The sequence below is a fragment of the Trichechus manatus genome, unplaced genomic scaffold (genome assembly GCF_000243295.1).
Source record: "Trichechus manatus latirostris isolate Lorelei unplaced genomic scaffold, TriManLat1.0 scaffold00010, whole genome shotgun sequence".
Lineage (NCBI taxonomy): Eukaryota > Metazoa > Chordata > Mammalia > Sirenia > Trichechidae > Trichechus > Trichechus manatus.
Genome location: NW_004443946.1, coordinates 18,458,344 through 18,466,056, shown reverse-complemented (window position 1 = coordinate 18,466,056; position 7,713 = coordinate 18,458,344).

Sequence of the window (7,713 nt, the reverse complement as noted above, 5' to 3'; positions counted from 1 at the left end):
CAACAAGAAGAATGAAGATAGAGTTCTACCAAGATACCTATTTATAATCTGGAGGCAGAACATACCCTAGGGAAACTCCCTTTTTACTCATAATGTGTTTGACTGGTTGATGGAGGCCCACCCACATTATGGAAGGTAATCTGCTTTACTTAAGGCCAACTGATTTAATCAATAACAGCAACTAGGCTAGTGCTTGGCCAAACAACTGGATTCCGCAGCCTAGCCAAGTTGACGAATAAAAGTAACCGTCACAGGCGATCTGGGAAAGCTGGAGAACTTCAGATATGCAGGTAGCAGACATTGGGTGACATTTAAATACTATTATGCTGGGAGCTGCCATCCACTTAGCACAGTGCTGGATATCTGCTAAGTGCACATTAAGTAACTAGGGAGCGTATAAAACAAGAATGGACACAAGGTGTTCTGTAAACATTAAAGTGCTACACAACAGTTAGATATTATAGCTAATTATAAGATGCTAATGACTGAACACACCAGCCTTGGAAACCCTGTGGGGCAGTTCTACTCTGTCCTGTAGGGTTGCTATGACTCAGAATTGACTCGATGGCAATGGGTTTAGTTTTTTGTTTGTTTTGTTTTAATGATTTATCAGGTTCGTTTCTAGGGAGGAGATGGGATGGGATGCAGATGGGGGATGATGCTGAAAACAGAAAGAACAGAGATGGGGATTGAAGGAAGCTGAAGGCTCCTCTCCTTATTGTAGCCGAGAGGGAATCTACTGCTTCTTGATTTTGGAAGAGAAGGCCATTTTCATCTTTTGAGTAACCCTCTGTTTGGAGCCTGGTATTGCCTGGCCCTGTGTGCAGTTCCAGAAGTAGCACATCCCTTCAGTCTTCTTTTCTCTCTGGTCTGATGGTCCAGGAGCTCATTCCCTCCCCATTTTGCAACTCCAATAGAGAGCTGGCTCAAGAGTTCTGAGTTAGCATAAAAGGCTGATTCCAGCCTCTGGTCTGTGGAGGCCCCATCCTTAACAAGGCTCCTTGGGCCACCAGGGAATTTCCATTGTTCTGCAGGCACAGGCTATTCCCTGTCCCTATAACTATGTAGAACATTTCAGAGGTGGCCCCCTTCTATGGGAGGTTGAGTGGTGCATGCAGGCCATTGGCACTTGGCCTGAGCTGTGATGCGAGGCCCAAGAGTTGCATGTGCTTGGTTGCTTCTCTGCTTGTAGGTTTCTCCTGATAAATCATATTTTATATCTGTACTGCATGGTCCCTTTGATCATTGGAGTTCTTTTCAACATGAAGCCCAGGCTTTCCAGGCACCTGGAATGGCCTAGGAACAATTTGCCCTCTGCAGGGGGCAGAGGGATTACAATACAGAGACCTCCTTCCTTGGAACAGCAGAGCTGGCCTGCCAGCAGAAGAAAGAGTGGGAAGGACAGAGGCAAGAAAAGTAGACTACTATTTCTTTTTTTTTTTTTTTTAAGTTTTTTATTGTACTTTAGATGAAGGTTTATGGAACAAATAGTTTCTCATTAAACAGTCAGTACACATATTGTTTTATGACATTGGTTAAAAACCCCACGACATGTCAACACTCTCCCTTCTGAATCTTGAGGACCTTTTTTCTGGTGAAAATATACATAGCCAAAATTATACCATTTTGAAACTTTCTACATGTACAATTCAGTGACATCGATCACATTCTTCCAGTTGTGCTGCTATTCTCACTATCCTTTTCCAAATTATTCCATCACCATTATCTTCAACTCACTGGCCCCTAGGCTTCTTGACTACTGTTTCTTGATGCTAAAGAGAAGCCAGTTTCCACCTGTTCCTTGACAGGGATGCTGTGATTATATCTGATAATTTTCTCCCTGCTTCCAGCAGCATCATAGAGTTGCTAGGCCACTTGGGACCGGCTGGTTTTCGGCTTGTTGTCAGGGAAAATAGAGATGGGGTTGCTGAGGGAATAAAGGTTCTCTCTGGCTCCTAAATGAGGACACAGTGAGAGGGACGTCCCTGGAGGAGAACTGCAGGCCAATGGATGGTTTGTTGATCAGTACCTCCTGTGAGACACGACAGAATGTGGACACAGGCTGGTGAGGGCACGGCCTTGTGCCTGGAGGGTTCCTCCATCCTTCAGTGGCCTCCCATTTAGTTGTCTATTTCTCCCAGAAAGTGCCCGGAAGAGTCCGATGAGGCCCTGGGGCAGATGCCCTCCTTGCCTCCTGCTGGCGGAAACTCCTTAATCTGGGCAGGTGATGCAGACTTTTTGTCCCAGGAGGGCTGGCTAAAGTAACTATAGAAGCAATTGATTTCTTTTACTGCTGAAACGTGACCTTCCCGCAGATGGAAGGTGGCAGCTCTTGATCCAATAGTATCGATTTGCTGCAGCCAGTCTCCTCAAGTTGTGGAAAAACTCCACACAATTGGTATCTAAGGAAGCATAGAGGAGGCTTGGCCAGGCAACTGAAGCTGGCATGGAGGGCAGGCACGGGTCAAGCCCATGGGTCTTCAGTAGCTCAAGTAAGGGAATTCTTCATCGTTAACCTCATACCTGTCTTTACAGCACTGTGGTTCAGATCCTAGCGCAGGAGTCTATCAGCCCTGACTTCAAATTCCCCTTCCCTCATTTACCAGCTGCATGGACTTGCTACTTAAACTCTTCTCATTAATTCTTGTATTAATAATTTTGTATTGAGTACCTGCTATGTGCCAGACACCATGCTATAAACACTGGGAACAAGTGGTGAGTGAAATAGTCTGCCCTCAGCTATGAAATCCACCAACCCCAGTATAGTGTTGCTGCCTGACGAATGCCCACTTGTTCTCCATACTCTAGCCACTTCCTGTAAGTCCTAGGCAACCTCCTCTCCCTCGCTACACTTGTGAGGAAGATCTGGCTCCATTTATATTCTGGATATGTGAAAGGAGCCAAAGATGCAGATGGGAGGGAGGCTGCCTGGCTTTCCTCTCTAGCAATTTAATTGGGAAAGAAACTTGGCCCCAAGGTGGCTCCTTGGGTTCTGTGAAAAACACTGTTTTGTCTTTCCTTAAAGGGAAGCTAGAAGGAGCCAGAAGCTCTGCCTAGGAGAACAGAGGGGCAGCTGTCACCTGAGAGAGTCCCTGGTGTAAACCATGTGGGTACCAGGAGTGCAGTCTCAACTAGGATATTAGGATGCTCTTGGCTTTTATCAATCAATGACCTTCTAGAGAACTGGCTTGTGTGTTTCCTTCTCCTTTGCCTCCAAATCAGACACTTTAGATCTTAAATTCTAGCCCCTACTGCTACCTTCTACAAGCAGAAATAAAAGACAGCTCTAGACACCTGATGGTGGCTCTTTAATCTCTCTTCCTCCATGCCTGCCTTTCCAGGGCAGCCATTTGCTGAGCATGTCAGCTCTAGTCTCTTGCCGTATCATCTCCTGGGCTGCCTCATGCCATGGCTGTACTGTGCCTAGGTGCCACGCATCTTCCCAAACCATGTTACTTCCGGGTAAACCCATGTTGTGAACTCTTCTTCCTCCTGAAACATCATTAAAATGGCTGCCAAGGCATAAAATGTTATAAAGCCACAAGGATAGAGGGAATGTGGAAAACTAAGAAGGAGGGCAACACATTCTTAAAGGATGGAAATCAGATGAAGGAATAGTCATTGACACATGAGAGAGAGGAAAGCTACGGCTTCAGTACCCACAGAGGAGGCGATGATGAGAAGCAAGCTGATGGCGCCAGGAGGCACAGCAGATGGGCCTGGTGCATGAGGATTGGTTGAAATTCTGTCTAGGATTAGTTAGAGTCTGTTTTGACCTGCTTTCTTTTCAGCCCATTGGTAAGGGAGAGATTCTTGCCCTACGGTTAGGGGAAAGGCCGAACACAAAACACCTGACACTGACAGATGAGACCGACAATAGTTTGTTAGTCACCTATATTCACAGCCCAGGAGAGAAATATATCACATACCATGCAGGGCCACAAGGAGATTGCACTCAGGAATCAGGAGGGGCTATGGGAGGCAGGCTTTGTAGTATCAAGAGGGTGGGTGTCCCCTGGTTCTCTGGGAAGATGTGATTGGCTTGTTTGAATAATTCCATGGGTTGGCAGGGAACTGAAACCTGTTATTCAGGAATAAGCAGGAACTCACCTGGTCTGTCTGATAAGGAGAGTTAGCGATCTTGTTTGTAAGGGTAGAGTGAGGAGGAGAACTTGTAATTAGGCCATTCGAGACTGTCCCAATTTTGTCACATGTCAAGGCAGCACATAATATTGGATCTTAATTTTAGGACTTATGCCACAGAGTCCCAGGTCCCCTCCCCCACTTCTACAGACAGGTGACAACCAGACCCTTCCCTTCAACACTCCCAAGATCTCTCTTTACAAATTGAACCTGGAGAGGCTCTGGATATGAGGACACCAAGCAAAGTAGACAGTGAACATAACACACAGGTGGAAAAAATTAAATATCTACATTCGGAATGGTGGGTTCCCTCCAGCCATCCTCCCCTCCTCTGCGCTCCAAATGCTGACAGCCAGGGCCTAACCCCAGGCAGAAGAGGTGGCTTCTCCTCTGTTGAGACTGTACAGGAAATGCTTATGGATCCTGATGTTTGAGGTTCTCCCTCCCCACTTAAATACTATAAGTTGCTAAGCCTGACCCAGGCATACAGATCTTCTCATCACTTTTTTAACTTATTTTTAATTATTATTTTTTTTTATTATCAGGAAGTTAACTTGTCTGAACTCAAGCTGCAAATTCTGTCTTCCTGCAGACAGTAGCAGCTGAAATCTCAATTCAGTTCCCTTAGCCTTGGCAGGGCTGCTTAGAGTCTGCCGCGCACAGGTGTGGTTCAGGGGTCAGCCGAGATCGGGTCAGAGTTTATACAAAGAATTTGGACCTTCCTCTCTCTGGCTCGCTCCTTTCTAGATTGCCCTTCACTTTCTGTGTTGCCTGGTACCCAGTCCTCTGGCTCTTCAAGCTTGTGGGTTTCTATCAGAAGTTTTAGACTCTGCACGGTCCAGAAAGCGGCCTGTTCTCAGGCTAGGAGCTGCAATAGAATGGAAAATGAGGGAGGCTCCTTTCTTCTTCCAAGGGTCAACTCCTTTCCAGTGTCTGATAACTTTTGGTCACTTTTCAGTGCCTTCAGCAATTTTTTATATTTTGTTCAGGGTTTATAGTAGTCTTTAGGGGTGGGGGAGTTTGGTCTAATAGGAGCTATTCAGGCATTACTGTATCATTCTCTTTTTTGAAACTCTATTTGTGGTAGTTTATTTTCTCCCATCACTTATCCACCTTACTTTTAATGTTATTGTATAGCCCAGGATCAGCAGACATTTGAGGAAAGCATCCAACATAAAAGATGGAGAAGCAAAATAAAAAATGAGAGAAAGAAGGAGATGTAGGACTTGGAGGAAACAGAGACACCACATACAGCAGAGCAAAATTTAAAAGTAATTCCTCCACTATAATGTCCTTGGAGCCCAGGTGGCACAGTGGTTAAGAGCTTGGCTGCTAACCAAAAGGTTGGCAGTTCAAATCCACCAGCTGCTCCTTGGAAACCCTACGGGGCAGTTCCACTCTGTCCTGTAGGGTTGCTATGAGTAGGAATCGGCTCAATGGCAACGGATTTGGTTTTGGTTTGGTTATAATATTCTTAGAGAGGCAAAAATATTTCACCCATGAAACAAAAGTGGGCTATTGTTTAAAAAGAGAATCAGAGAAGAAGGAAAATCTTAGAGATTAAAAAACAGAATTGGAGAAATAAAAGAACTATTCAACAGTGGAAGAAATATCCTATAAACTAAAACAAAAAGACAGACATGGACAATAAAAGAGAAAAGATAAGAAAATTAGAAACTCAATCTAATAGGGCAAATATCTGACTAATGGAAGTTTAGAGAGAGAGAACAGAAAAAATGGAAAGAAAAATATTATTAAAGAAATAACTCAAGAAAATGTCCCTAAAGTGAAGGCTGTGATTATCTAGAGTCTAGACAATCTAGTTGCCATTGAGTTGATTCTGACTCATGGCAACCCCATGTGTGTCAGAGAAGAACTGTAATCCGTAAGGTTTATAATGGCTGATTTTTTAGAAGTAGATCTCCAGGCCTTTCTTCCAAGGCACCTCTGGGTGGACTCGAACCTCCAACCTTTACGCTAGTAGCTGAGCACATTAACTGTTTGCCCCAATGGGGTTTGTAAATTATGGCCCATGGGGCAGATTCAATTTGCCTCTTGTTTTTTAAATAAAGTTTTATTGGAACACAGCCACATTCATTTGTTTACATATTGTTCATGGCTGCTTTGCTACAACAGTAGAGTTGAGAAGTTGTGACAGAGACTCTATGGGCACAAAGTGTAAAATATTTACTATCTGGCCCCTTACAGAAAAAGTTTTGCAGACCCCATTCTAGATTTTAAAAGTCCACCACTGACAAGCACAGAGAGTGTGAAAACATCCATACCAGGACATGACTGAGTTTTCAGAACACTAGGAAAAAAGAGAAAATCTTAAGAGATTTCAGAGACAAAAGGTCACACACAAAAGATGAGAAATCAGAATGGGATTGAACTTCTCAAAAGCCACAGTGGAGGTGACAAGAGAGGAGTGATGCCTTCAAAATACGGCGGGAGAGGCAACTTTCAACCTGGAATTCGATCCAGTGTAGAGACAGAATAAAGGTGTTTGCAGATAGCCATGTCTGGAATACTTTACTTTTCATCTCCCAGGGAAGATATGTGTCAGCACAGTAAGAGAGAAAACCAAGAAAGGGGAAGATTTGAAGGCCTCTATGCAGGACAGTGGAGCTCTGGTGGTGAAGTGGTGAAGAATTTAGCTGTGAACCTAAAGGTCGGCGGTTGGAATCCACCAGTGCTGTTTGGAAGCTCTATGGGGCAGTTCTACTCTATCCTATAGGATCTCTATGAGTTGGAATTGACTTGACAGCAATGAGTTTGGTTTTTTGGTTTTTATGCAGGACAGTGATGGGAAATACTGAGCCAACAGCCCTGCTCCAGGCCCAGAGTGAACAGGTCCAGACTGGAAAAGGGCCAGGGAGGACTGTGTGGGGTAGGGGTGAGGGGGTCTGATAGCTTGTCTATGTGTTTGACCTAGTGGAGGAGAGCGTTGAGAGAGGTTTACAGAACTATCGAGTGTTTTTAAGTTTGTACGAGTTACATAATAAACTAAGCAAATTACAAAAAATGCAACTATTTCAGGAAAAACAAAATGTAAAACAAAGGGAGTATAATCATAGTACTAACTCAACAGTGAACAGCATTTACATAATCAGCCAGGTAGCTGCAGTGGTTCCCCCTCCTGCTGGGAAACACCTCCTTCCTCTCTGTCCCCACAGCCCTGGGGGAGGCAGGTTCTGGAGTCACTAATCTGTTTGCTCTTTCAGCATTTCCAACACCTTTCTAACTAATTCCCTGTATTAAGTTTCCCTCTATTGCATGATCTCCCATGGGTTTATGGAGTCCCATCAGTACAGCAGCCAATTAATAGTGTCTAAAATTATAAATCAGGAAATAGTGGTATATGATGTGTTCAGTTGTGGGGAGGGTGGGAGAAAGGTGAAGGAGATACTTTTTGGTGTTTTGTTCTTTGCCTTTCCCAAGAGGGGAGAGTCTGGCCAACTTGCTCCAGTAATGCAATAAAGACATTGCAATAAAGCAAACTAACAAAGACAGAGCAGTGTAAACATCATGTTAGACATATGGAAGAAATATCAGTGAAAAAAAAAAAAA